We start from the raw sequence: 25,769 nt of genomic DNA, 5'->3' as shown, positions 1-25,769 counted from the left end.
CAAGGATGCATATCATTATTTACATCAGATATAAATAAACTCAAATACATTTACCTAAGATGTCTACTTTTCTTTCTAAGCTATATCCTTTCCATTATATGCTACGTATAACGCCAAAAGTTTCAAATTATCATCACAATTATTGTGTCTGTGCTGTAGCTCCTTATAACAAACTTCAGGGAAAGGAAATACAGTTCTTTTAATGATTGCTAAGTTTAAGTACAATAGAAATACAATATCTTCCAAGAATTTTCTAGAAAACCTGATCATTAACTTACCAGAAGTAGCTCTAAGAGTAAGATGTAGAAAGTAGAGATTTATGTGTAACGTCCTCAATGACTTCCTTTTAAGTAATTTGTCCTTATTGAGGGTGTTCAACAATTTTCATTTCACATTATTTTGTTTTTAACAAGACTTTGAGGCTTATTCATATAAATATAAAAAATTAAAAGAAGAAAGAAGTGTTAATTATAAGACATGATTTCCCCAAATTCTTTATTACTGTAATGTGAGTGTGCCTTGGAAATGGAGACATATCCTGGGTATACTAACAACTCTGTTTTCCTTTCTTAATATCATGAAAAGAAGTGGTTCTGCTTACAACTGATAGAATCTTGGCCTTTTTAAGATATGCCAACCTGCTAACATCTCTGGACTTAATCCATAAAGTTAGAGCACATTATCAAGAGTATATTTTAACCCAGAAGAAGACTTTTAGAGATAAATCAGGCTAACCTGTCTGCATATAGCTATGGAAATTATAGTACAAAACTAGAGAAATTTTTGAACTCAAATGAAAAAAAAAATACTTGTTTTTCTTCACTCAGGCATGTGTTCATTTCGTAGGCATCTGTTCATTGACTACATCCCAAGTCAAAGCCACGTAAAATACACACATGCACGGGGGACTTAATGTCTTGGAGAAGAGTGAGACACACAATTACAATGAATCAGCAGAAACTAGTTTCACAGGCAATAGAACAAGAAAGAGAAAGTCATTCTTTGAAATGATCTACTGGTCTTATGCCCCTAAAATGTTTCAAAGTGGATAATTAGCTAAGAGTGATCCAACAAATTAGTAATACTTTTTTATAGTGTTTAGCTGATAAGGAGATGATTCAGAAAAACACCGTCAATTATTAATCAATATAAGTCAAAATGGATAATATTTCCGGAAATAGTCTGCCTTGATAGCTATCCAACTTGCTAATTTTGCCACCTCAAAAGAATTGCTTCTCTTATTTCCCAGTATTTTCATAACCAAGGTCATATAAGTTTCACTTCATATTACTAAACAAATTAGAGATGTATAATAAAGGTAGAAAATAAGTGAAACAATAATCAAGTGCAGCATTTTGGGAATATGCTTAGCTTTTTTAATTCATTAATTAAGGAATGTGCACCATTGAATTATAGTACTAGTCAGTTTGCCAAAATGGTTCATTAAAGTCCAAATTTTATTATATATTACATGCTTTATGCTTTTCACACAAACTTATTATACTGCTCACAGAAGGTGATCTCTGAAAGCACATTAGACTAATGTTCCTGAAATGCTGGCTAATGTAAGTTTTATTGGATTGCTGTAACCAAAAAAGGTCACCTAATGATTTGCTCTGATAATGATTTACTAAAAGGAAAATATATTAATGAGTTATTGTTAAATGTATGACCTTGAGATACCTTGTCCATTGTTGAGATTTATGAATACCTTATAAGCATTATCACAATAGAGAACAGGGAATTAAATAATCTTTCAATAGTTTATCATGTATGTTATCTGTGAAGTATTAGATATAGCAGTAACAGCTAGTACTTTTTGAGTACTTACCTATATCGCTTCTTGGCCTTTTGGCTAAGATCGCGTGTGGAGTACTTATGTGCCAAGTATGTGCTGAGCACTGTAATTCAGCACCACATTTCATCAACACACAAAAATTCATTTTGATTTTCAAATGAAGAATTTGGGACTTGGGTGGTCATGTGGGTTATCCAAAGTCATCCAGCAACTTGGTGGCAACATTCTGGTGTACACCCAGGCATCTGGATACACAGTTCTCACACTATACCATGTGCAAATTCATTGTGATTTATCAAGGGAATGTAAGCATTTATGAACAGGAATTCTATTGATGCTGTTTGGAGTTTTCCCTCTTGTCAACAACTTAAAAATCTCTACATTATATTTTGGAGCAGTGATATTGCCTGTCAAATAACTCATAGTTTAAACAGCCTACCAGCTCAAACAAACCCTGATCATATGCAAACACACAAACACAAAAGTAAAATGATCTTATTCAAGGTGTGTATAGGTGAAGTATTTTTATTTTTTTCAATAGACCATGTAAGAGGAGTTGTTAGGTTTGAGGAAAGAGGTAGTACTGGAGGTGGAGAACTGAATGAATATTATTAATATTATTACCATCCTCTGAATACTCTGTACTATAAAATCAAAGCTCGGACAGTGAATGAAGCATCACATTTCATGTAATAATTTCAGAAATAGTACACATTTATATGATATGACATATACATATAAAAACGTGATAATAATATGAAGGTCACTATATATTCATTCATATGTGTATAAAAGTTTAGGATGTTCTCACTCAATTTAATATGCAATTGGCTAATTTGGGTTTACTCTTTCTCCCTTTTCTCTTCAGCAATTATTCTTTTCCCTCTAGGATTAATTTCATCCAAAGTCTTTTTTGACATCTAGTGTAGATTCCTTGTCTTGAGTACCTTCTTCTGGGAAGGTAAACATCATATCGGTTCTCTGATGCCTTGATCAGTCTCAAATACAAGCTCCTCTACTCATAATCTGACAAATTGTCACTTATTCTACTCACCTTCACATATACGGTTCCTCCTGTATCTGTTGCCTGGTTTATCTATTTCAACCTTCAAGCCACTTCTTCAATCACTAACTCTTAATGTCACAGCCACACCACCCTTAAATGGATAGATGATAAATGTCAGCTGTTCCTCATGCCCACTGAGGCTCATAATCCCATAAGGCTGTTTCAGGTTTAGTTCCTAGGCACATTGGAAAGCCACCTCCTCTTGCAGATACTGATATTGTGTATGAAGGAGACCTATAACTGCTTTGAATATGGAAAAGAGCATTACTATAGCATTCTAAGGAAATAAAAGGAGACTTCAGAATTCTTTATAACAGCATGTTTACAATTAACACACTATTTTAAAAGCACAGAACTATAGAATATGAAGGATGAAGGTTTTTCTCGTTTCGTGATGGGTACTCACTAATAAGCACATAAGAGTAATGCTAGGGGCTTGCAAGTTAAGTGTATGCATTCATGTATGCAGTACACTCACATCACAGACATGTATATGTGGTTTTCGTCTGTTTCTAAGCATTTATTTTCTACAACCAAGATGTGTATTAATAATTTTTTGTTGTTGTTGACAGGCAGAGTGGATAGTGAGAGAGAGACAGAGAGAAAGGTCTTCCTTTGCTGTTGGTTTACCCTCCAATGGCCGCTGCGGTCGGTGCGCTGCAGCCTGCGCACCGTGCTGATCCGATGGCAGGAGCCAGGTGCTTCTCCTGGTCTCCCATGGGGTGCAGGGCCCAAGCACTTGGGCCATCCTCCACTGCACTCCCTGGCCACAGCAGAGAGCTGGCCTGGAAGAGGGGCAACTGGGACAGAATCCGGCACCCCGACCGGGACTAGAACCCAGTGTGCTGGCGCCGCAAGGTAGAGGATTAGCCTAGTGAGCCACGATGTCAGCTCATGTATTAATAATTTAAAAAACCTGTTTAAGGTAAAGAAACTGATTCAAATGTACTAATGAGACTACATTCTTAGTTTTGACCACTACTCAGGATATTTTCATAATATATTTTATCTTTTAAGTATTTATAATATTAAATGTTTTATAGGAAATTTATAATAAAATTTCTTTATAAACATATTTGCTCATATTCTAAAATTTACATTTATTCAATATTAAACTTATATTATATTTATTTATCTATTTTGAGAGGTAGAGTTACAGACAGTGAGAAGAAGAGACAGAGAGAAAGGTTTTCCACCTACTGTTTCATTCCCCAGTGGCCACAATGGCCAGAGCTGCGCTGATCCAAAACCAAGAGCCAGGAGCTTCTTCCCAGTCTCCCATGCGGGTGCAGGGGCCCAAGGACTTGGGCCATCTTCTGCTGCTTTCCCAGGCCACAGCAGACAGCTGGATTGGAAGAGAAGCAGCCAGGCCAATATGGGATGCCAGCGCTGCAGGTGGAGGATTAACCTACTGCGTCACAGCGCTGGCCCTTTATTTTTATATTTTTGTATGATATTTTATGGTTGCATTTCCTACTATTATTTGTCTTCTTGGTTTATACTTTATATCACATGGGAACTATAAGTTATCTTTAAAAATAGCACATTATCTGAGTATATTTGTAGGTGTGATACAACGTATACTATCTCTACTGTTTAATAAACTTTGGACCATTTTATATATAGGTTCAAATAGATAAATCTAGCAGCAGGTATGGGACAAACTGTATATCTGAAGTTGAATACAATAAATTATAACTCTGAAGATGATGAGGAGTGCTAATATTTGAGACTGGCTGAGGCAACAGATAGCTGAACTGATGTTTGCCTTCCCAGATGATAGTCAAGGCTGAGAAGCTACTATAGATTTCAAAAAAGAGTTTGAAAATAATTTATCCTAGAGAGAGAAGAATAAATGCTAAAAATTATGTTCCAATGGTTTTTGAAATTAATTGTCACAGGAAATGAGGAATCAGACCATTTCCATGTAGTTTTAGGTACTATTGTAATCTTTTTAAAAAATCCTTATTCAAATTCATCAATTTTGTTCTTCAAAATCCATCCTAGTTCTTAATATTTTTATTTAATTTTGCTTGAAAAGCTTAAGGAAAAATTCTTATTCCTTATTTCTGAAAAAATTCATCAATTTTGTCACACATACTTGCAAAGGCAAGATATAAAGAGAACTCCCCCAATGTTAATAGTTACTATATGTGAAAGGAGAGAATTGAGAGCATTCTACAATTTGAATGGAGTTCTAGATACATTTATATCACTAAGCTATAATCATAGCAAGTGAATATTATCCACCTGTGAAAATAGAACTTGTTTTCTAAGACAAAACATTTATATGTATGTACTTTTTGAAAAAAATAGCATGAAGCAGAATTTTCTGTGATTAACATATACTAGCACAACATTTATATATTTCCATTTTAAACTTGAGCTTGAGTATCCCATAAATGTATGATTTCCTTAATCATTCAAATATTTATTAAAAATTAACATTATATCCTTGTGCAGTATTAGCTGACAAAGAGATAGGGAAGATAAACCTGCTCTCGAAAATCTTCAAGTCCTCGGGCTGGCATTGTGGTGAAGCTGGTTAAGCCATTGCCTTTATTCCCTGCATCCCATGTGAGCACCAGTTTGAGTCATAGCTGCTCTACTGCCCAATCCAGTTCCCTCTTAATGGGCCTGAAGAAGCAGCAAAAAATGGCCCAAGTGGTTGGGCCTCTGAGTCCATGTGGGAGAGCAGGATGACACTCCTGACTCCAGGTTTTGGCCCGGTCCAGCCCTACCTGTTACAGTCATTGGGAGAACCAATAGATGGAAGATCTCTCTCTCAGTCTCTCTCTCTCTCTCTCTCTCTCTCTCTCTCTGTGTGTGTGTGTGTGTGTGTATGTAACCCTGCCTTTGGAATAAATTAAAGAAATCTTGCAAAAAATCTTTAAGTTCCAAAGAAATAGAAGTTAATGTATCCATTGTCTGGTATGAGTTCAACAAATGAAAACTGGTTAATTGGCAAATTTATTAGGGTTTAAGGAAGGCTTTCTTTTTCTTTTCTTTTCTTCTTTTTTTTTATTTGATAGACAGTGAGAGAGAGAGAGAGAGAGAGAGAGGGAAAGGTCTTTTTGAAAAAAGAAAAACTTTTATTTATCATCATCTTATTTCAACTCTACTTATAAAGTTAAATTAATTAACTTATTAAAATGAGGCTTAAATTGTGAGCTTAACTGTAACTTCTAGATTTGTCAACATGTAAAGCCCAAAATTGAACAGCACAGTATATGCCATAGGAGGACATATGTAAACTATAAACAGACAATAATGGATTTACATTCATGCCTTGCTTTGGAACTAGACAAGATTTCATAGCCAATTCTAATCTCTGGTAGAATTTTTTTTAATATTTTTTTTCTTTTCAACTTTTATTTAATAAATATATTTTCCAAAGTACAACTTTTGAATTATAGCAGCTTTCCCCCCATAACCTCCCTCCCACCTGCAACCATCGCATCTCTCACTCCCTATCCCATCTGATTCTTCATCACAATTCATTTTCAATTATCTTTATATACAGAAGATCAACTTACTATATATACTAAGTAAAGATTTCAACAGACTGCACCCACAAAGACGCACAGAGTATAGAGGACTGTTTGGTTAGTAGTTTTACCATTAATTCTCATAGTACAACACACTAAGGGCAGAGGTCCTACATGGGGAGCAGATGCACAGTGACTCCCGTTGTTGATTTAACAATTGACACTCTTATTTATGACGTCAGTAATCACCCGAGGCTCTTGTCATGAGCTGCCAAGGCTATGGAAGCCTCTTGAGTTCACAAACTCCGATCTTATTAAGACAAGGTCATAGTCAAAGTGGAAGTTCTCTTCTCCCTTCAGAAAAAGGTACCTCCTTCTTTGATGGTGCGTTCTTTCCACATGGATCTCACTCACAGAGATCTTTCATTTTGGCTTTTTTTTTTTTTTTTGCCCCAGTGTTTTGACTTTCCATGCCTGCGAAACTCACAAGGGCATTTTAGCCAGATCTGAATGCCTTAAGGGCTGATTCTGGGGCCAGAGTGCTGTTTAGGGCATTTGCCATTCTGTAAGTCTGCTGTGTATCCTGCTTCCAAGCAGGATCATTCTCTTGTTTTAATTCTATCAATTAGTTGCAGACACTGGTCTTATTTATGTAATCCCTTTGACACTTAATCTTATCTTTTTAATCAATTATGAACTTAAACTGATCACTTTAACAAGTAAGATGGCATTGGTACATGCCACCTTGATGGGATTGAATTGGAATCCCCTGGCACGTTTCTAACTCTACCATTGGGGTATGTCCAATTGAGCATGTGCCAAACTGTACATCTCCTCCCTCTCTTATTCCCATTCTTATATTTAACAGGGATCACTTTTCAGTTAAATTTAAATGCCTAAGAATAACTGTGTTAATTAAAGAGTTCAACCAATGGTATTAAGTAGAACAAAAAGTCTTCCTTCTATTGGTTCACTCCCCAAATGGCCACTATGGCTGGAGCTATGCCAATCCGAAGCCAGGAGCCAGGCGCCTCCTCCTGGTCTCCCATATGGGTGCAGGGGCCCAAGCACCTGGGCCATCATCCTCCACTGCCTGGGCCATCATCCTCCACTGCCCTCCCAGGCCACAGCAGAAATCTGGACTGGAAGATGAGCAACCAGGAGTAGAACCCAGCGCCCATATGGGTTGCCAGCACCGCAGGTGGAGGATTAAAAGTGAGCCACGGCACCAGCCCCCAAGGAAGATGTTCTATGTTGATGATGTAAAATGCATCTTGAGGGAAGAGAGTACTACAAAGTCAAAATGAGTTGGTAGTATAGGCATTTAAAGTAAGAGGGTAGGACAATTGTGATGCTATATGGAACATTTTGAGATCTACAAGCATTGAACATAGAAATCAAGGAAATTAGAAAGAAAAGCTGAAACTTGGGCACCATTTTAAGGAAGAACCTCATTGGAAAGGCATATGAGTAAATGTTTTTAATCGGAGAAGAAACAGTTTAGTTTTGCGTGAAAATTAAGTCTGATAATTTAAAACATGGGAATCTGGTATATGAGATCCAATTCTCATATACATCAAAGGTTTTCTCCTGGCTTCGTAGTCATAGGTGTCAGACATACTTTAACAGCAGTGTAATCAGCCAATATTTGGAGAGGTATATGTGTGGATACATACGTATAATGCTAAATTCCTCCTAAATGATCATAATCTGGCTTCATGAAGATCATTTACAATAAGGGAACATATAGATTCCTTAATTGTTTCAGTATTTCATGAGGTCCCGAAAGAATTGCGATTATTCATATTTTTATACCCTAAACTACCAAATGGCATCAAACCAGGTGGCAAATAAACATTTGAAAGTATGAATGACTTAAGAAAGAATAGGGTGCTATGTTTTAGCGGTATGTTTCCATTGCTATAATCTATTTCATATTCATTGGAAAGTTCTATTCCTTCTGTTAGAACAGCATTTGTTTTTGTCACATGGTTTATCAATGTTGCTAATGAGCTGCTAATTAGCTGCCAATTCTTGTGCAATTTAGAATGAAAATGTGGAGAAGGGCTGTTCAAAAGAATACGCCTCAATGATCTTGCCTATTTGTTTTACATGTCCATGGTCCTGTATTACAAAAATGTTATACATAAAGTTATAACAGGCTCACTGAGTATGGATATGAGTAGATTATGACTTCATTAAAATTACTAATGTGTTTTCACAGGACATGTGTTGTTTCTTATACAGGCATGGTTTCAGTGAAGGGGCTCCTATTTTATTACAGAATGTGAGGTTGCAGAAATGTTTCTTTCCAAGGGCCATTTGGATGTTTATAATATCCTGTGCAGGCCATACAAACTTATCAACTTAAAAATTAGCCTGTGACATATGTTTTTAGTATTTATTTACTTATTTGAAAGTCAGAATTGCAGAGAAGGAGGGTCGGAAAGAAATTCTCCATCTTCTGATTCACTCCTCAAATGGCAGCAACAGAGCCGGCCAAAGCCAGGAGCCAGGAGCCAGGAGCCAGGAGCCAGGAAATTCATTCAGTTCTCCCATTTGGAGAGCAAGAACCCAGGCACTTGAATGACCTTCTGCATCTTAAGGCACATTAGCAGGGAGCTGGATCAGAAGCAGAGCAGCAGGGACTCAACAAGTGCTCATGTAGGATAGAGGCATCTCAGACTACGGCTTAACCTGCTGCACCACAATGCCAGCACCATAGCCAACTACAGATTTAGAGTCGCACCCATGGTTGCATTGGCAGAGCCAGACCAAATGTTTTTTCCAATCTTATACTGCTGTGTGCAGGATGTATCCCATCTGTGAATGATAAAAATATGTTCATACCTATACACATAAATTAGAAATAATTATGGTTTAGAATCGTTCTGCTAGTTACTATGTGATCTTGCTCTAGTTGATTCACATTTATGAACTCATCTGTTAAATAGGAATAATGTTTGCTTTAAGGGTCACTGGTGATGATAAAATAGATATGATATAGACAAAACATTAGCAGAGCTCCTGCATACAGGGAAGTTGTCTAAAAGATTAGTTCTTTTCCTTCCTTTTCTGTAAGAATGAAGCATGCTGTGTTATCCTAAATCATGTACTCAATTCCATATATTTTTTATTTTTTTTAAATTTTTTTACAGGCAGAGTGGACAGTGACAGACAGAGACAGAGAGAAAGGTCTTCCTTTGCCGTTGGTTCACCCTCCAATGGCCGCTGCAGCCGGTGCACCGTGCTGATCTGAAGGCAGGAGCCAGGTGCTTCTCCTGGTCTCCCATTGGGTGCAGGGCCCAAGCACTTGGGCCATCCTCCACTGCACTCCCGGGCCACAGCAGAGAGCTGGCCTGGAAGAGGGGCAACTGGGACAGAATCCGGTGCCCCGAGCGGGACTAGAACCCGCTGTGCCGGCACCGCAAGGCAGAGGATTAGCCTAGTGAGCTGCGGCGCTGGCCTCAATTCCATATTTACTTTAGGAGCAAAAAAATGACTGACATCTTTCTCATGAATGAGTCATGCCAATTAAATGTTCTCTGTGGGGCCGGCACCATGGCTTAGCGGGTAAAGCTGCCGCCTGCAGTGCCAGCATCCCATATGGAACCTGGTTCCAGTCTTGGATGCTTCACTTCTGATCTGATCCAGCTCTTTGTTATGGCCTAGGAAAGCAGTGGAAGATGGCCCAAGTTCTTGGCCCCCTGCACCCACATGGGAGACCTAGAAGAAGCTCCTGGCTCCTGGCTTTGGGTCAGCGCAGCTCTGGCCATCACGGCCAATTAGGGAGTAAATCACTGGATGAAGCGCTCTCTCTCTCTCTCTCTCTCTCTCTCTCTCTTTGCCTCTCCTTCTCTTTCTATGTACTCTGACTTTCAAATACATAAAAAAGTAAATCTTAATAAAATGTTCACTATGTATTCCTAGACTTTTTCTACATCTTATATGCCTTAATCATTTTATTGCATGAAGCTCTGCCTTACTAAATATGTCCATTTTTTGCAATCAAAGCATGTATCAAGCAATTTAGCTGTTTAGTGAATACTCCTTATAATTTAATGAATCATTCATTACAGCCTTAAGTAAATTTTAAATTCTGGAGATGAGAGACCAATTCAGTTAGAGCTTCTCTTCATTCCAGATTGCTTGGTAACTTTAAATTGCTTAAGGGTAGGTGATTATTTAGCCAAGTCATTGAGTTTAAAGTAGACTGATACAGAGACAATAAGATTTGCAAACTCCACAGTATGTCTCTTTGTACTTCCAAGGCCCCTATCATTAAGTCTGGGTTATTTGAGTGTTTCAGTCAATGGGCTACTGACTGAAATGCTGTGTGACTCTTGCAGCTTGAGGTAATGAAACACCAAACACCGAAGTGCAAGTTCTCAGTCTCTCCCATGAAAATTGAAGAGACTACAGTTTCAGATTTTGGAGCTTTAGTGTGTAGTGTGGCAGATACTTAGTCTTGTTGCTTTTTTTTTTTTTTTTTTGATAGGCAGAGTGGATAGTGAGAGAAAGACAGAGAGAAAGGTCTTCCTTTTGCCGTTGGTTCACCCTCCAATGGCAACCACGGCTGGCGCGCTGCGGCCAGCGCACCGTGCTGATCTGAAGGCAGGAGCCAGGTGCTTCTCCTGTTCTCCCATGTGGTGCAGGGCCCAAGCACTTGGGCCATCCTCCACTGCACTCCTGGGCCACAGCAGAGAGCTGGCCTGGAAGAGGGGCAACTGGGACAGAATCCGGCGCCCGGAGCGGGACTAGAACCCGGTGTGCCAGCGCCGCTAGGTGGAGGATTAGCCTATTGAGCCGCGGCGCGGGCCAGTCTTGTATTATTAAGCACATGGAATAGATCTTCCGTTCTGTTTTCTCCCATCTTTGGCTAATCCTCAATGGCTATGTACCATAAATGAGTAAGAGATATTTATCATGTTAAGGCCCTGGGATTCAGTGTCTAATTTTTTCCTGCATCATAAGAGAGGTTTTCCAAATTCCTAAAATAAATCTTTTAAGGGAAGTATCACTCTTCTAATATATTAGTGTTAATAGCTGACAATGTATTTATTGAATTATATTTTGATAAATGAATATTGAAAAGTAGTTGATAAACCAATGAGCAAACCTATCTGAAAAAATTATGTTATAAGATAAAAAGTGAAGGTCATTTCTTTTGCTATAGTGTATTTTTGTATAGTTTTAACTGTTTGGAAGATTTTTGCACTATTTTCCTCACTCAGCTAATCATAATGACTTGAGGTATTCCTTAAAATATAAAGTATTCTAGGTTTCATTGTAGAATAAATAATTAATATGTACAGAGAAGACAGAGAAGAATATGAGTCTCATATAAATACCTCATGCTAATTTTAGCATTTTACTATTGGATGGAGGATGAGGGTTGGAAATTTATAAATGAACTGCTAACACAAAAGCAGTCTATGTAAACAGTTTAAAAAGAAAGTGTTAATCATGGCATAAAAGATCAGTTAAAGCAGACACTCTTCAATCAATAAGTACTTGAAATTCACTATACGAAAAACACTCTGACACAACATTTCAAGCATATAATTAATGTTTTAAAGCTTAAGATGCACAGTCACATTGCATTCCCTGATTTCATACTATTTGCCTATGATTAAATATTATCAGTCTGTAGATGAGAAAACATGGGCTCTGATACAAGGTGTTTTGCATGGCTGTTAGATTTGTTCAACTAAAGTGATGTTTGAATAGAGACTTAAGTATAAGTAGGTTTTGAAGTGATTAAAAAAATAGAGGGATATTTGAAAAGAAGTCATCTGCATGTGAAAATATCTTTCCTTGTAATGTTGAAAGTATTGAGCTAATCAGTCCTGATCATTTCTTAAGTTTAGTCACTGTCTGTCCTAAGTCTATGAATTCTTCAGGTGTCCTTTGAGAGTTGGTAACGTTCCCTGGGAAGTTTGTCGAGTGGAGAAGAACACATGCTCTAGAAACAGACTGTATTCAATCCCTGGTTCTGTTCCTTAGCAGCAATGTGGCTTTGGAGTTGTTGCTAAACTTCTCTGTTCCTCAATTCCAACGCAGAAAATGGTGCTAATATTCAAACCCACATCATCAGATTGTAGAAGAATTAACTGAGCAATAAGTGTAGAGCCCTCAGAAGCACACTGACATGTAAATATTCCTTAACTGTTGGTTCTTTCATGGTTGGAGGCACTAGCAGATTTGCCAACTGGTTTTCTATCTGACAGAGAAACAAAAGACTCACTTATGTTTTCTGTTTTTGTAGTTTCATGCCTGTTCAAAGTAGGTGACTACTTCAAATCTGTTGAACGAGGAAGGGTGTACTGTGGTTCTCCAAGTTTAGACTGAACCAGAATCACCTGGAAGCTCTGTCAAGGCCCAGACTGCTGGGTTCTACCCTCAGAGCTTCTGACTCTGACAGTCTGAGTGAGGCTGCTGCTGGCACTGGCCCACACTGTGCTGTGGAGTGGAATGGGCAACTGAGTCAGACTGAAGAGGGCCTTGGAGGGATCTGGCTTTCTACGGAGGAGTTATGAAATGTCAGAAAGCAAAGCAGTTACATGAACATAACCACTCTATCAGCGTTCTCTTCAATGGATTATGGAGTTCTGGATTTGTCTTTCACCTTCTTAAGGACACATTTCAAGGTTCTCATTTATATGTTACCTGCTCAGAAAACCGCTATCTTTATTTGTCAGCTTTCTAGGACCCTGTGTCACTAGCAGTGTTGCTTGGTTTTTCTCCATCTTTAGAAGAATGATTAAGCTTTAGTAAGAGTAAAAATCACTTGGGTACTTGTTAAATTGCAGAGTCTTGGGCCTTGCTGGCAAACTCAACTCGGTGTTTGGCAGAAAGCCCAAGACGACCTTCCTAGGAAGCTCATGTTAATTTGACGCAGGTGATTTGTAGACCACATGTGGGAAATGCCTCAGATTTTTTCCCTCAATTTCCAACTGCTATTGAAACAAAAACAATTGCATATTTTTATTTTTAAAATGTAGTATTTTATTTTTAGGTGACCTTTCAGTCCAATTTGCTACATTTCATTAAAATCTGCTTGGTCTACTTTTTCCAATTTCAGCATTTGGTATAAGGCATTTATAGAAAAGTGAATTGAAAGCAATTTAACCACAAGCTCAGCCAAATTAATTTAGGGAGAGTTTAGTAAACAGCCTTTGCTTTCTGTACTTAAGTGATCAATTTCAACACCTGCTTTTCCTTCCAGATGGAGTTAATTAACATTAAAATTATTGCCTATAGTAGAGTGTTTTTTTTTTTTTTTGATAACTCACATCCCTCCAGCTGCATCCAGATGCCTACAGTTCAGAAAATTAAAACAACAACAATAACCTCTGTGAGGGGCAAATTTATCATTGAACTATTTCAAGATACATGCATAAATATTATCTTGTAAGAAAAACCTAACGTATAAAGTGGATGGTATATGTCAGCCACTTTCATGTGTAAGATGTAAAATGCTCATAGTCATCTGAAGAGGAGTGCTATTTTATTGCACATTTAATATAAAAAAAAAACAGAAGATCAGAAAGACTTTGTATCTTTTTTGTGTGTTTCTCAGTTAGTGTGTGGTAAACCCAGAAAGTAACTACTTATTTAACTGAAATTTTCATTTTTTCCACTATACTAGGCTTGACTTATACTGAAGATTGGAAATTTTATAAAGAAATTCCAAGGTGTCTGAGGTTAAAATATTGGTTTGGGGGCAGTTTAGAATAATATAAATAAATCCTCCTAAATATTATATATGATGCCCACCCATATACCTCTATATGCAATGCAAATAATGCCCCAGTGTAGTGACACTTAAACAATCCATAGTTACAGTTCATAACTGCATCAAGAACTTACTCTGCTGCAAACATAGGGCTAGATACTGCGAAGAGATCAAAAGCAAAAGAAAAATAAAATGAACCGTTGCAATGCAGGTTAAGGACAAAAATCAGGTATAGCGACGATACTGTGAGTTGAATAAAGGAAGGAGAATATTTTAGACATAAACAGTTGCTCCTCATACTTTCTGTGGCCTTCATTTTAAATGAAATGATTCACTGACTTAAAAATACTCTTTATAAGTCTGCCTGATAAGTAAATTTGGAGCACCTTATATTCAGCTCTTTTCTCCCCCTGAATTACATGGTAGCAATCTAATTCATTTAAAAGCTACAACCAAAAAAGCATAAAAAGGATGAAGAGCTGACATGCCCAGTACTTACAGTGTGTGCGAATGACTAACAGAGTTAAGAACATTGTTTGTCATTATAATCTTCTCAGGGGAAATTCTAAGCTCTGCTTGGAGAAAACGGTGGCTTCCCTCTGCAAAGAATTGCATGGTGATTGCATGTTAGGAAATGTAGTTAAAATGCTATTCTATGAAAGATATATATTTTATCTACACAATTATAGGAGCCTCAAACACTTCACAGAACAAGTGGAATCAGAGATAGATTTATTTTGGTGCTAAAGATTTGAAATTCATGTTAATGTTGGGTCTTCAGAAAGTTCAAGGAAATTGCATAGAATGAAAAAGCAACCTGAATGCATTTCAATATTTTTGTACCATATTCCACTTTTCCATGAATATTTTGACATAATCCGAGACACATGAATATATATACACACACAATCACAGATATACATAAGCAGATACTGATAGCTGATTCTTACTATTTACAGTAGTTTGGTCTCTAAAGACACCAGGAACACTGAATTAGCAAATCCTGAAACATCGTGTTTAGGAGAGTTACAGGGTTACATTCCTGCAAGCCCAAGGTCATCATACTCTTATCAATCAATCAGAATGAAATCTTGTTTTACCTGTGAGGATCCCCTTATTTAACATACATTGTTGATTGATAGACACTGTATTCCTAGTCAGCACGATGACTGGTGCCTGAGGAAAAGGCACACACATTCTCCTCACGCGTGTGGCAGACTTCTTATGCATAAAAACAACAGAAGACACTTCAGAACTAAATTGTGTGCCAGGTTAAGTAGCAAAATAGCACAAACAAAATCACATAAATGAGAAAAATTTTTGTGACAGTGACTACTGGTAGACCACTCAAAGGATACATGTGTCCACTATAAGAACTGATACAAGAAGGCAAAACATCCCCTTTTTTGACTTCAGTGGGAGAAAATTGGAAAACTCAATTTTTTTCACTGTGCACATATCTACAAATGACCTCAAAAGTGCCATAAAATTTGGAAATCACAAAGAAATTTTAGCCAGTGTGCAAATTCACAAACATGAAATACAAAAATAATGAAATATATATATACACATACATATATATATAATGCATGAAGTCTTCAGAGTTCATATAAAATGCAGATTATGAAAATGACAGAATGAATTTCAAGTGTTTTTTACTGAATAAACTTATATTTCTCAGAAATTTTAGTACATCTGTGTATATATACATATAAAATTTAAAACTTATTTTAAATATAAAGTTGCAGTGACAGCAATGTAACCCCCAAACTATAAGACATTGTACCTTTTTCTCTAGATATATTTCATTTGAAAACTGGCTAAAAGCAGTTCAGTTCCCCATGGTATTTATAACAAATAAGACCATTTTGTGATACAGTCAAGGATTGCAGTGATTTCTGGCTTGCAATCCTATTTGAAGGCTTCTAGCACTTAACATACTCTATATGGCACTTTGTAACTTAAAGAGGAATTAAATGTTTCTTGGGATGGCTTGAGATAAAAGTTAGTATTTTATTTTGAAGAGTTTGAATTGTGCTTTAACTCCCAACCTATTTTTGGCATTGAAAGCTATAAAGCCAATGGAGTTGATTCTATTAGAAAAGCATTTTCTTGGGGATAGTGGGATTGTTTGTCCTAATAAATATTATGAGGAAACAGAAAGATTTATTTAATGCCCATACCATCACTGGGCTCTTTTAATTAATTCATTTTGTATTTACTTGAGAGGCAGAATGACAGAGAGAGAAAGATCTTCCATCTGGTGGTTCACTTTCCAAATGTGTCCTAACAGCCAGGGATGGCCTCAGCTGAAGCCAGGATCCAGGAATTCCTTCCAGGTCTCCCACCACGGGTATCAGGGACCCAAGCACTTGAGTCTTCATCTGCTGGCCTCTCAGGGTGCACATAATCAAAAAGCTGGATCTAAAATGAGGGCAGGACTGATTCCCAAGTACTCCCATAAGGAATGTTAGGCATCCTGAGCGGCAACTTAAACAGTTTTGCTGCATCACCTGCTCCATCCCTGAGCTCTTGCTATGCAAAAAGTATCACCAAAATGCAGTGTCAAAAACGGTTTATTTTCACTCACATGTCTTTGGGTTGGTTGAGGTTCCTCTAGCCTTGGCTGGGCAGTTTTGATTCACAGTGAGGCTTACCTGAGGGTACTCTGTCCTACATGATTTCTACCTTGATCAAATCATTGGCAAAACCTGGATAAGGGCAGAGGCCCACCAGGAAAGGAAGAAATACTCAAGGACACTTTAGTATTAGGCTCAGATTTATCCCACTGTAACTTCTACATTACTCCATGCACGAAGGTTTGTCAACCGTCCAGTCCAAAGATGAAAAGTGGAATACTCTTCTTTTTGAGAAGGAGCAGCAGCAAAGTGCTACCCTCCAGGAAAGGAAGGAGTATTGGAGGCATTAATTCAACCTAGAACACCTACTATCTGTTTAGTTCTGTCTACTGTTGTTATGTATAGCTTACCAGGTGTAATGCATTCCTTCCTTCTCCTTCACCCAATTCTTACCCTATTCTACTCTGGTAAACATCCAAATGGGGACAGTTTTATAGGGACAGGATAAGGGGGTCAAGCCAGTTACTCAAAGCTTCACAGTTAGGGAAACAAGCACTCACATGAAGATCATGGGACCTCCAGCATGAGCTCTCTACAGCACAATTTTGTTTTTGGAAAGACGCCTTGAATGTAGAAGGACGAGAAAGCAGACCCACACTTGCCTTTCTGGCCATTGCCTTATTCATTTTTACCTCCTCCCCTCCTTTCCTCCATTCCCCCTGCATCAACCACACATGCAACTTTGCAATTCCTTAAAAATTCAGGCAGAGCTCAATTCCAAAGCTATGCTTTTTTTTCCTTTGCTTGTTTTTACTAGAATTCTCTCTGGATTATTCTTTATAGAAACTGTCACCTAGTTACGGTCTCTTTTAATTATTTGCTCAAATGTTAAAGACTCTGTGGATCCCAGTTGCATTTTCCAGATCCATTTACACCTTCCCTTATACTGGAAAATTGCTGGGGGCGGGTACTATGGGACAGTAGGTTAAGCCAGTATTTGGGATGTCCTCATCACATATTGGAGCGCCTGGGATCCAGTCCACACTACTCTACTTTCTGTCCACTTTCTTGCTATTGCATACCCTAGGAAGCAGCAGTTAATGGCCAAAGTAATCAGGTTTCTGTCACCCACTGAGAAACCACGAAGAAGTAGAGGGCTCTTGACTTCAGTATGGCATAGTCACGGTTGATGCTGGCATACAGGAGAGTGAACCAGTGGGTGGAAGGACATTTTATCTTTGTCTCTTCCTTTTACCATGTTACCCTGCCTTTCATTCAAATCAATAATATTAGGAAGAAGGAAATGTAATTCCAGACTATGCCTTATGCTCAGTTAGCAAGTTATTTTAAAACATCAATAAAGTAAAATAAAAAATTGCCATTCAAATTGAGCCTCCTTTATTCCATCTTCCATGTGTTGCTTCTTAGTTTTGTCTCTTCATTCTAAGCAGGTGACATGATTACTGTTAAATTGATAACAGTTATGATGGCTGCAGGAGGGAGGGGCTAAATTAGCTGTTAGGCAAATATCAGGTGGCAGAGAATGTCTGTGCTTAGCTAGTACCATTCCTTGATCAGAATCTAAAGGTTGTATGAGACGTACCAGGGAGTTATATTTGTATAAATAAGAATGAGAAATCCAGCATTTTTGTTGTTTGTTAAAGATTCTTACTTAACACTTCTTGCTTTGAGTACAGCCATTCTTGAAATACAAAGGTAGAGTAGTTAATAGGGCAAGTCAGCTATCTAACTCTGTGATTTCAAAGGTTATTATGAAATACTCAGTTTTAACACTTTCCTTTTCTTTTAATTTTCATTATTCAGCTTCAATTTTGTTTGAAGATTGGTACTGACAAGCTGACTGGTAAGTGACACCACAATTCTTATTATGATGCATTTTTTAAAGTATATGTTCTATAGTCATCTTGGCACCCTGATTTTCAAATACAGAAATCAGCAACTGGGACTTAAAGGAGTGAAATTCTCTACTGTCTTCCCAAAGATACAGTGTCTAGAGAAATAGTTGATGAATTATTCTCACTGAATAGTTGTTTCTGGCAATAGTTGATTGAGTTAAATCATTGGATAACATTCTGTATCTGTGGCAGTTGTGAATTACATTTCAAAGGAAACCAAGGGGCTCTGAGTAAAGAAAAAAATGATAGGTAAACTAACTTGAGAAGAACTATGAGAATTAGTTTGTATGAATAATATGGTTTACTTCAATTTTATGTCTTTAAAATTTTAGTATGCATAAAGATGAAAGATTTCTAAAGTTCTTCTCACGTGGCTTACTAATATAGAACCGAATGTGTTGTTGTTTTTTTTTTTTTTTTTTGTCATATTTTAAACCATCTTTAATTTTGCAGATTAGTCTTCATTTTACATAGATATTCCATGGCTAAAAATAAGTTCCTAATGAAACAATATATTGACATAATGCATAGAAACAAAGTGCTATCTAGTTTTTGAAGTGAGGAAGAAATTGTGACAGATAGATATTAGAATGAGTATTCCTCATTACTAGAACTAATAATGATATAGACTTGAGTTTAGTAATTGGGGGAATGAGAGAGAGAGTATTTAATCATTTTAAAACTTCTCATCTTAAGTATTCTTCAACACCTTCTATAGTCTCCTGCAGTTACTATCCAATTTCTTTCCTCCCGACACAACCAGGTTTCCTTGGAGTTACTGAGATTTCTTCCCTATTTCTTTTTTTTAAAATTTTATTTAATAAATTTAAATTTCAAAAGTACAACTTTTGGATTATAGCAGTTTTCCCCCATAACCACCCTCCCACCCACAAACCATCCCATCTCCTAGTCCCTCTCCCATCCCATTTTTCATTAACATTCATTTTTAATTATTTTATATAAAAATCAACTTAGTAAATACTAAGTAAAGATTTCAACAGTTTGCACCCACACATACAAAGTATAAAGTACTGTTTGAATACTAGTTTTACCATTAATTCGCATAGTACAACACAATAACAGAGATCCTACATGGGGAGTCAGTGCACAGTGACTCCTGTTGATGATTTAACAATTGACACTCTTATTTATTACGTCAGTAATCACTCGAGGCTCTTGTCATGAGCTGCAAAGGCTATGGAAGCCTCTTAAGTTCACAAACTCCGACTGATATCGGAGATGACCCCCTAAAATATATATGAAAAATGTGGCACCTTAAAATTCCCCAGAAGTGCCATCTGGGGTGCCACATATGTTATCAGAATTTGGGGTGCCATATGATATCACCATATGCTTATTAATAATAAGCCCGAGAGAGTTCTTGCCTAATATTTAGAGAAGAATTCTAAATACTGGCATCAATAAACAAGGCAGCATGGTACACTTTAGACTTTTATTTGGTGCAAAAGGTGCGTAGGAAAGTGAGGGTTTTATCTAAGAGAGAGGGGTAAATCTGGGTTATACCGAGCACCAGGAACCAGCCACATGGAGGAGCATCTAGGCCAGGAAGCCCAGGATGGGTGGCCCGAAGGCCAGGCGCCCTGGAGGCACAGGACTACAGCAAGCCCCCTCCTGGCAAGAGGCCAGGGAAAGGAAGAAAAGGGCGGCACACACTGCGTCCCAGGCTTTTAACCCACTTCCAAAGGAGAGTGGTTAATTAACCTGATTGGCTGGTGGGCACTCAGGTGTGGCCAGCTAGGGGGGCATGAAGTCACACAGGGGCATGGCAAAGGTATCAGGTAGGGTGTGAGGTCACACAGGGGCGTGGCGAAGGCATGGTCTTCCAGCTCACAAACCTAATCCGTTTTTTTTTTTTTTAATTTTTTTTTTTTTTTTTTTTTTTTTTGGACAGGCAGAGTGGACAGTGAGAGAGAGAGACAGAGAGAAAGGTCTTCCTTTTCCATTGGTTCACCCTCCAATGGCCGTCATGGCCAGCACGATGGCAGGAGCCAGGTGCTTCTCCTGGTCTCCCATGGGGTGCAGGGCCCAAGCACTTGGGCCAGCCTCCACTGCCTTCCCTGGCCACAGCAGAGAGCTGGCCTGGAAGAGGGGCAACCGGGACAGAATCTGGTGCCCCGACCGGGACTAGAACCCAGTGTGCTGGCGCCACAAGGTGGAGGATTAGCCTAGTGAGCCTGCCTACTTCACAACCTTATTTAGACAAGCCCATAATCAAAGCAGAAGTTCTCTCTTCTCTTCAGAGAAAGGTATCTCCTTCTTTGATGGCCTGTTCTTTCCACTGGGATCTCACTCACAGAGATCTTTCATTTAGGTTATTTTACCTTTCAATCTATTGCAGTCTGATTGTTCTATCATACTAGTTAAATGTCTTTTGATAAGGAGCTCATCACATTTGAATAGCATTGTTATACATCTTTATCTATGCTTTCTCTATTGAAATATTCTGTTTCCATTTTTCTTGGCTTTTGTGACACCATACTGTCCTAATTTTCCTCCTATCACTTTAATTGATCATTCAGGATTCCTTTTCAATATTGCTTTCTCTAATTGAATATTAAATGCTGGATTTCCTCAATACTAAGTCTTTTCAATTGTATTTACTTTCTTGGGAAATCTCTCTTATTTCAGTGTTTGAAATGCCACCCATATGTCAAATGCGCATTTCTAGTTCAAACCTATATTTTGTTTGTTTGATTTCAAATTCATACTGGACTCTTATTTACAGCTAAGGAAACAGAACACTAGCTTCTATTTAGAATTTTTAAAAACATCTTTGTATGAGAACAAGTATTTGATATCAATTTATTTTCTTTTTTTTTTTCTTTTTTTTTTTTTTTTGGTTTTGCATTCAATCTTTTTTTTTTTTTTTTTTATCTTTTATTTAATGAATATAAATTTCCAAAGTACGACTCATGGGTTACAATGCGAATGTGTTGTTTTGTTGTAGAATTCGAAAGGAAGCTATTGTTTCAATTGTGCACCAAAATAATAAACTCTTGCCAGAAAACATTATGTTTACTTAAATGCGTCAGGTCCATTTAAAATTGATCTATACATTAATTCTGTTTCTCAGTTCATTTTTTCCTTCAGTATTTGAGTTACTTGAAGTTTTTGGTTTTATCTTGGAGTTAATTTTAAAACATGTTTCTGGGAATTTAATGGCTGATGTTATCTTTGTCCTTTTTGCATTGTATTCAAATTTAAATAATCATAATTGCATAAACATGGATTTTAATATAAACCTAGAGAAATATAGCAAAAAAAAGATATTCCGTGGAAGCACCTATGGATCTATGCAACTTAGCAAAGGCATAATACAGCAGGAAGAACTGTATTTTTTATTTTTAAAAAAATAACAAATGAGTTCAAGGGCTAATGTTGATGCTTATGGCCATTTGTTGCATAATATAGTACTTCACTAATGCAAGATATGTTGGGAAAACCATTGGAACTGAAATTGCAAATAGTTTTAAAGTTAGGATTCAGAAAGTGCAACTTACATTAAAGTCCATATTATATTTCTGTTTTTAACAATTTATTTTTTGTTTTAACTGTCATAAAAATGGACATGTGTTTATGGGCTACCTTGTATTCACATAAAAATGCCCATGTTTATGGGCTACTATGTGATGTTTTGATACTCCTTTAAGAATACAACAGGAAATGTTATCTTAGGAGTTGAATTAGAATAGCACTTATTGTATTACACATTATCTGCTTACTACCACTTTGTAATAAAGTCAGTATGTTCCCATAGCATTTCTAATTATTCAGTATGTGACTGAGACAAGGCTATTTAATATAACCACAGGCAAACATGATAACGAGCAATTATAACCTACATTGTAAGTATCAATTGAGAACAGGTTGAAATAAAAGGGTTATGAGAGTTTAAAATGACCCACGGGAACCTAGAAAAGGGTAGGATGAATAACAGAGGGGAGGAAAGAGATAAAATCAGTGAATATAAAATACAGAATTTGCAAATGGAAGACAAGGCTATGTGTTCAAGCAGGAGTGTTTTCTATGGAAACCTGCTATCTATAAAGTGGAATGTTAGGTCATCTGAGGAGAAATGTGTCTAGACTTAATATTTTAAAAACAATATATTTAAAACATTTTAAAAGCACAGTGCTTTAAAATACCTAACATGTGCTTATTATCTTACCCGGACACTATCTGACAGAACCACACATGAGTGCAGAGAAATGCTCTAAAGGAACCCTTCAAACTTAGCCTAGGAAGAATGAGTCCTTAGCTAGTCATTTGGGTGAAATATATAGCCTTCATATACCAACCATTTAGTGGGTCTAAAGTAGTATCTTGGGTTTTGATTCTTTCATTTCCCATATCTCCAGAAAACAACCAGTACTTTTGTACTCTACCTGCAACCACCTGAAGAAATGCATATGAAACATACAAATTTAAATATTGAATCAGGAGAAAAGTAATAATAGCTTACTTGTAGAATTGCACTGGAAACAGAAACAGACTGACATATGCAACTCAAATAATTCATGTAAGTCAATAAAACAGTACATGTAATTTTCTAAGGTTAGCTGCTCTTTCCCAAGCAGGTATAACATGTGAATGCAGATGTCAAGGATTTTGCTCAAAAGATTGTAGGCCTAAAACTACTCTACACTGTAATGTAAAGATTTCAAACTACTTTGGATTCTCACATACACACACACACACACACACACACACACATTCACATAAGTTGTTAAACAGAGTTCATCCATCTAAGGTAATTGTTACAACTTCCTAATCATCAGATTCATTCTAAATTTTGTTTGCTTGGCAATACAGCTTCTCAGTTAAAAGACCAAAAGGATTATGGATTCACTAAGTAATAGGTAGTGTTTCAGTTATATACTGTCATTAAAAAGTAACTTGAAGACATTTGGATATTGATATCTACTGTGAGTAAAAGTTCACATAAGTGACATTTTGTAGCCACACAATCTCTCATTGCTGTGTAAGCCATGATGACTGAGACATGAGTTTACTTCTGAACTCTGAGAAAATAGAAAGTACTTGGAATATAAAACATCTTAATGACTGAATATTTGCTAATAAGTTAGCAAACCGTATTCTTGATAATGATCTGACTAAATAAAACTATCATTATCACTATTGAATGATGACAAATACAAAGCCATCCTTTCTCTTGGTAAAGAACCCCAAGGCATATGTTTTTTTAACTTTTATTTAATGAATATAAATTTCCAAAGTACAGAATATGGATTACAATGGCTTCCCCCCCATACCGTCCCTCCCACCCACAACCCTCCCCTTTCCCACTCCCTCTCACCTTCCATTCACATCAAGATTCATTTTCAATTCTCTTTATATACAGAAGATCAGTTTAGCATACATTAAGTAAAGATTTCAACAGTTTGCTGCCACACAAAAACATAAAGTGAAAATACTGTTTGAGTACTAGTTATAGCATTAAATCACAATGTACAGCACACTAAGGACAGAAATCCTACATGAGGAGTAAGTGCACAGTGACTCCTGTTGTTGACTTAACAAATTGACACTCTTGTTTATGGCATCAGTAATCACCCTAGGCTCTTGTCATGAGTTGCCAAGGCTATGGAAGCCCCCTGAGTTCACTGACTGATCATATTTAGACAAGGCCATGGTCAAAGTGGAAATTCTCTCCTCCCTTCAGAGAAAGATACCTCCTTCTTTGATGACCCGTTCTTTCCACTGGGATCTCACTCGCGGAGATCTTTCATTTAGGGTTTTTTTTTTTTTTTTTTTTCCAGAGTGTCTTGGCTTTCCATGCCTGAAATACTCTCATGGGCATTTCAGCTAGATCCGCATGCCTTAAGGGCTGATTTTGAGGCCAGAGTGCTGTTAGGACATTTGCCATTCTATGGGTCTGCTATGTATCTCACTTCCCATGTTGGATCATTCTCTCCCTTTTTGATTCTATCAGCTAGTATTTGCAGACACTAGTCTTGTTTCTGTGATCCCTTTGGTTCTTAGTCCTATCATTGTGATCAATTGTGAACAGAAATTGATCACTGGGACTAGTGAGATGGCATTGGTACATGCCACCTTGATGGGATTGAATTCGAATCCCCTGGTATGTTTCTAACTCTACCGTTTAGGGTAAGTCAGCTTGAGCATGTCCTGAATTGCACATCTCTTCCCTCTCTTATTCCCACTCTTATATTTAACAGCGATTACTTTTCAGTTAAGTTTCAGCACTTAAGAAGAATTGTGTATTGATTACAGTATTCAACCAAAAGTATGAAGTAGAACAAACAAACAAAAATACTAAGAGGGATAACATATTAAGCTGCTCATCAACAGTCAGGGTGAGGACTGATCAAGTCCCCGTTTCTCATAGTGTTCATTTCACTTTAACAGGTTTCCTTTTTGGTGCTCAGTTAGTTGTCACCTATCAAGGAGAACAAGTGGTATTTGTCCCTTTGGGATTGGCTTATTTCACTCAACATAATGTTTTCCAAATTCCTAACAGGGATCACTTTTCAGTTAAAATTTAAACACCTAAGAAAAATTGTGTGTTAATTACAGAGTTCAACCAATGGTACTAGAACAAAAAAAAAAAAACACTAAAATGGATAAAGTATTACATTGTACATCAACTGTCAGGACAAGAGCTGATCTAGTCACTGTTTCTCATAGTGTCCATTTCACTTCAACAAGTTTCCCCTTTGGTGCTCTGTTAGTTGCCGCCAATCAGGGAGAACATATGATATTTGTCCCTTTGGGACTGGCTTAATTCACTCAGCATGTTTTCCAAATTCCTCCATCTTGTTGCAAATGACTGGGTTTTGTTGTTTTTGACTGTTGTATAGTATTCTATAGAGTACATATCCCATAATTTCTTTATCCAGTCTACTGTTGATGGCCATTTGGGTTGGTTCCAGGTCTTAGCTATTGTGAAGTGAGCTGCAATAAACATTATTGTGCAGACTGCTTTTTTGTTTGCCAATTTCATTTCCTTTGGGTAAATTCCAAGGAGTGGGATGGCTGGGTTGAATGGTAGGGTTATATTCAGGTTTCTGAGCAATCTCCAGACTGATTTCCATAGTGGCTTAACCAGTTTGCATTCCCACCAACAGTGGGTTAGTTTCCCTTTTTCCCCACATCCTCTCCAGCATCTATTGTTGGTAGAT

General features: G+C 37.3%; 2 long non-coding RNA genes across 8 annotated transcripts in view; one reads left to right on the top strand and one right to left on the bottom strand.

Annotated features, from left to right (window-relative positions):
* The window catches only part of LOC149128464 (uncharacterized), a 34,037-nt gene extending 17,236 nt beyond the window's left edge, over nucleotides 1–16,801 (bottom strand). The window contains exons 1-4 of one of the 3 annotated variants that reach the window (XR_016212998.1): nucleotides 16,681–16,801; nucleotides 15,191–15,308; nucleotides 14,590–14,689; nucleotides 8,832–8,974 (exon numbers count right to left, since the gene is read on the bottom strand). This is a non-coding gene — a long non-coding RNA (uncharacterized LOC149128464). Of the gene's footprint in view, nucleotides 1–8,831; nucleotides 8,975–14,589; nucleotides 14,690–15,190; nucleotides 15,312–16,680 lie in introns of those variants that run through there. The other 2 variants (XR_016212993.1, XR_016212997.1) reach the window with 2 other exon arrangements.
* Nucleotides 16,802–18,169: 1,368 nt separating this feature from the next.
* Nucleotides 18,170–25,769, top strand: part of LOC149128463 (uncharacterized) — a 536,236-nt gene continuing 528,636 nt past the window's right edge. For all 5 annotated transcript variants that reach the window (XR_016233158.1, XR_016233157.1, XR_016233153.1 and 2 more), the window contains exons 1-2: nucleotides 18,170–18,385; nucleotides 18,494–18,533. This is a non-coding gene — a long non-coding RNA (uncharacterized LOC149128463). The remainder of the gene's footprint in view (nucleotides 18,386–18,493; nucleotides 18,534–25,769) is intronic.

Source organism: Oryctolagus cuniculus, chromosome 1 (genome assembly GCF_051225735.1).
Source record: "Oryctolagus cuniculus isolate XC-2025 breed Fujian yellow rabbit chromosome 1, ASM5122573v1, whole genome shotgun sequence".
NCBI classification, from domain to species: Eukaryota; Metazoa; Chordata; class Mammalia; order Lagomorpha; family Leporidae; genus Oryctolagus; species Oryctolagus cuniculus.
The sequence above is the reverse complement of the archived record's forward strand: the minus strand, read 5'-3'. Positions and strand labels throughout refer to the sequence as shown.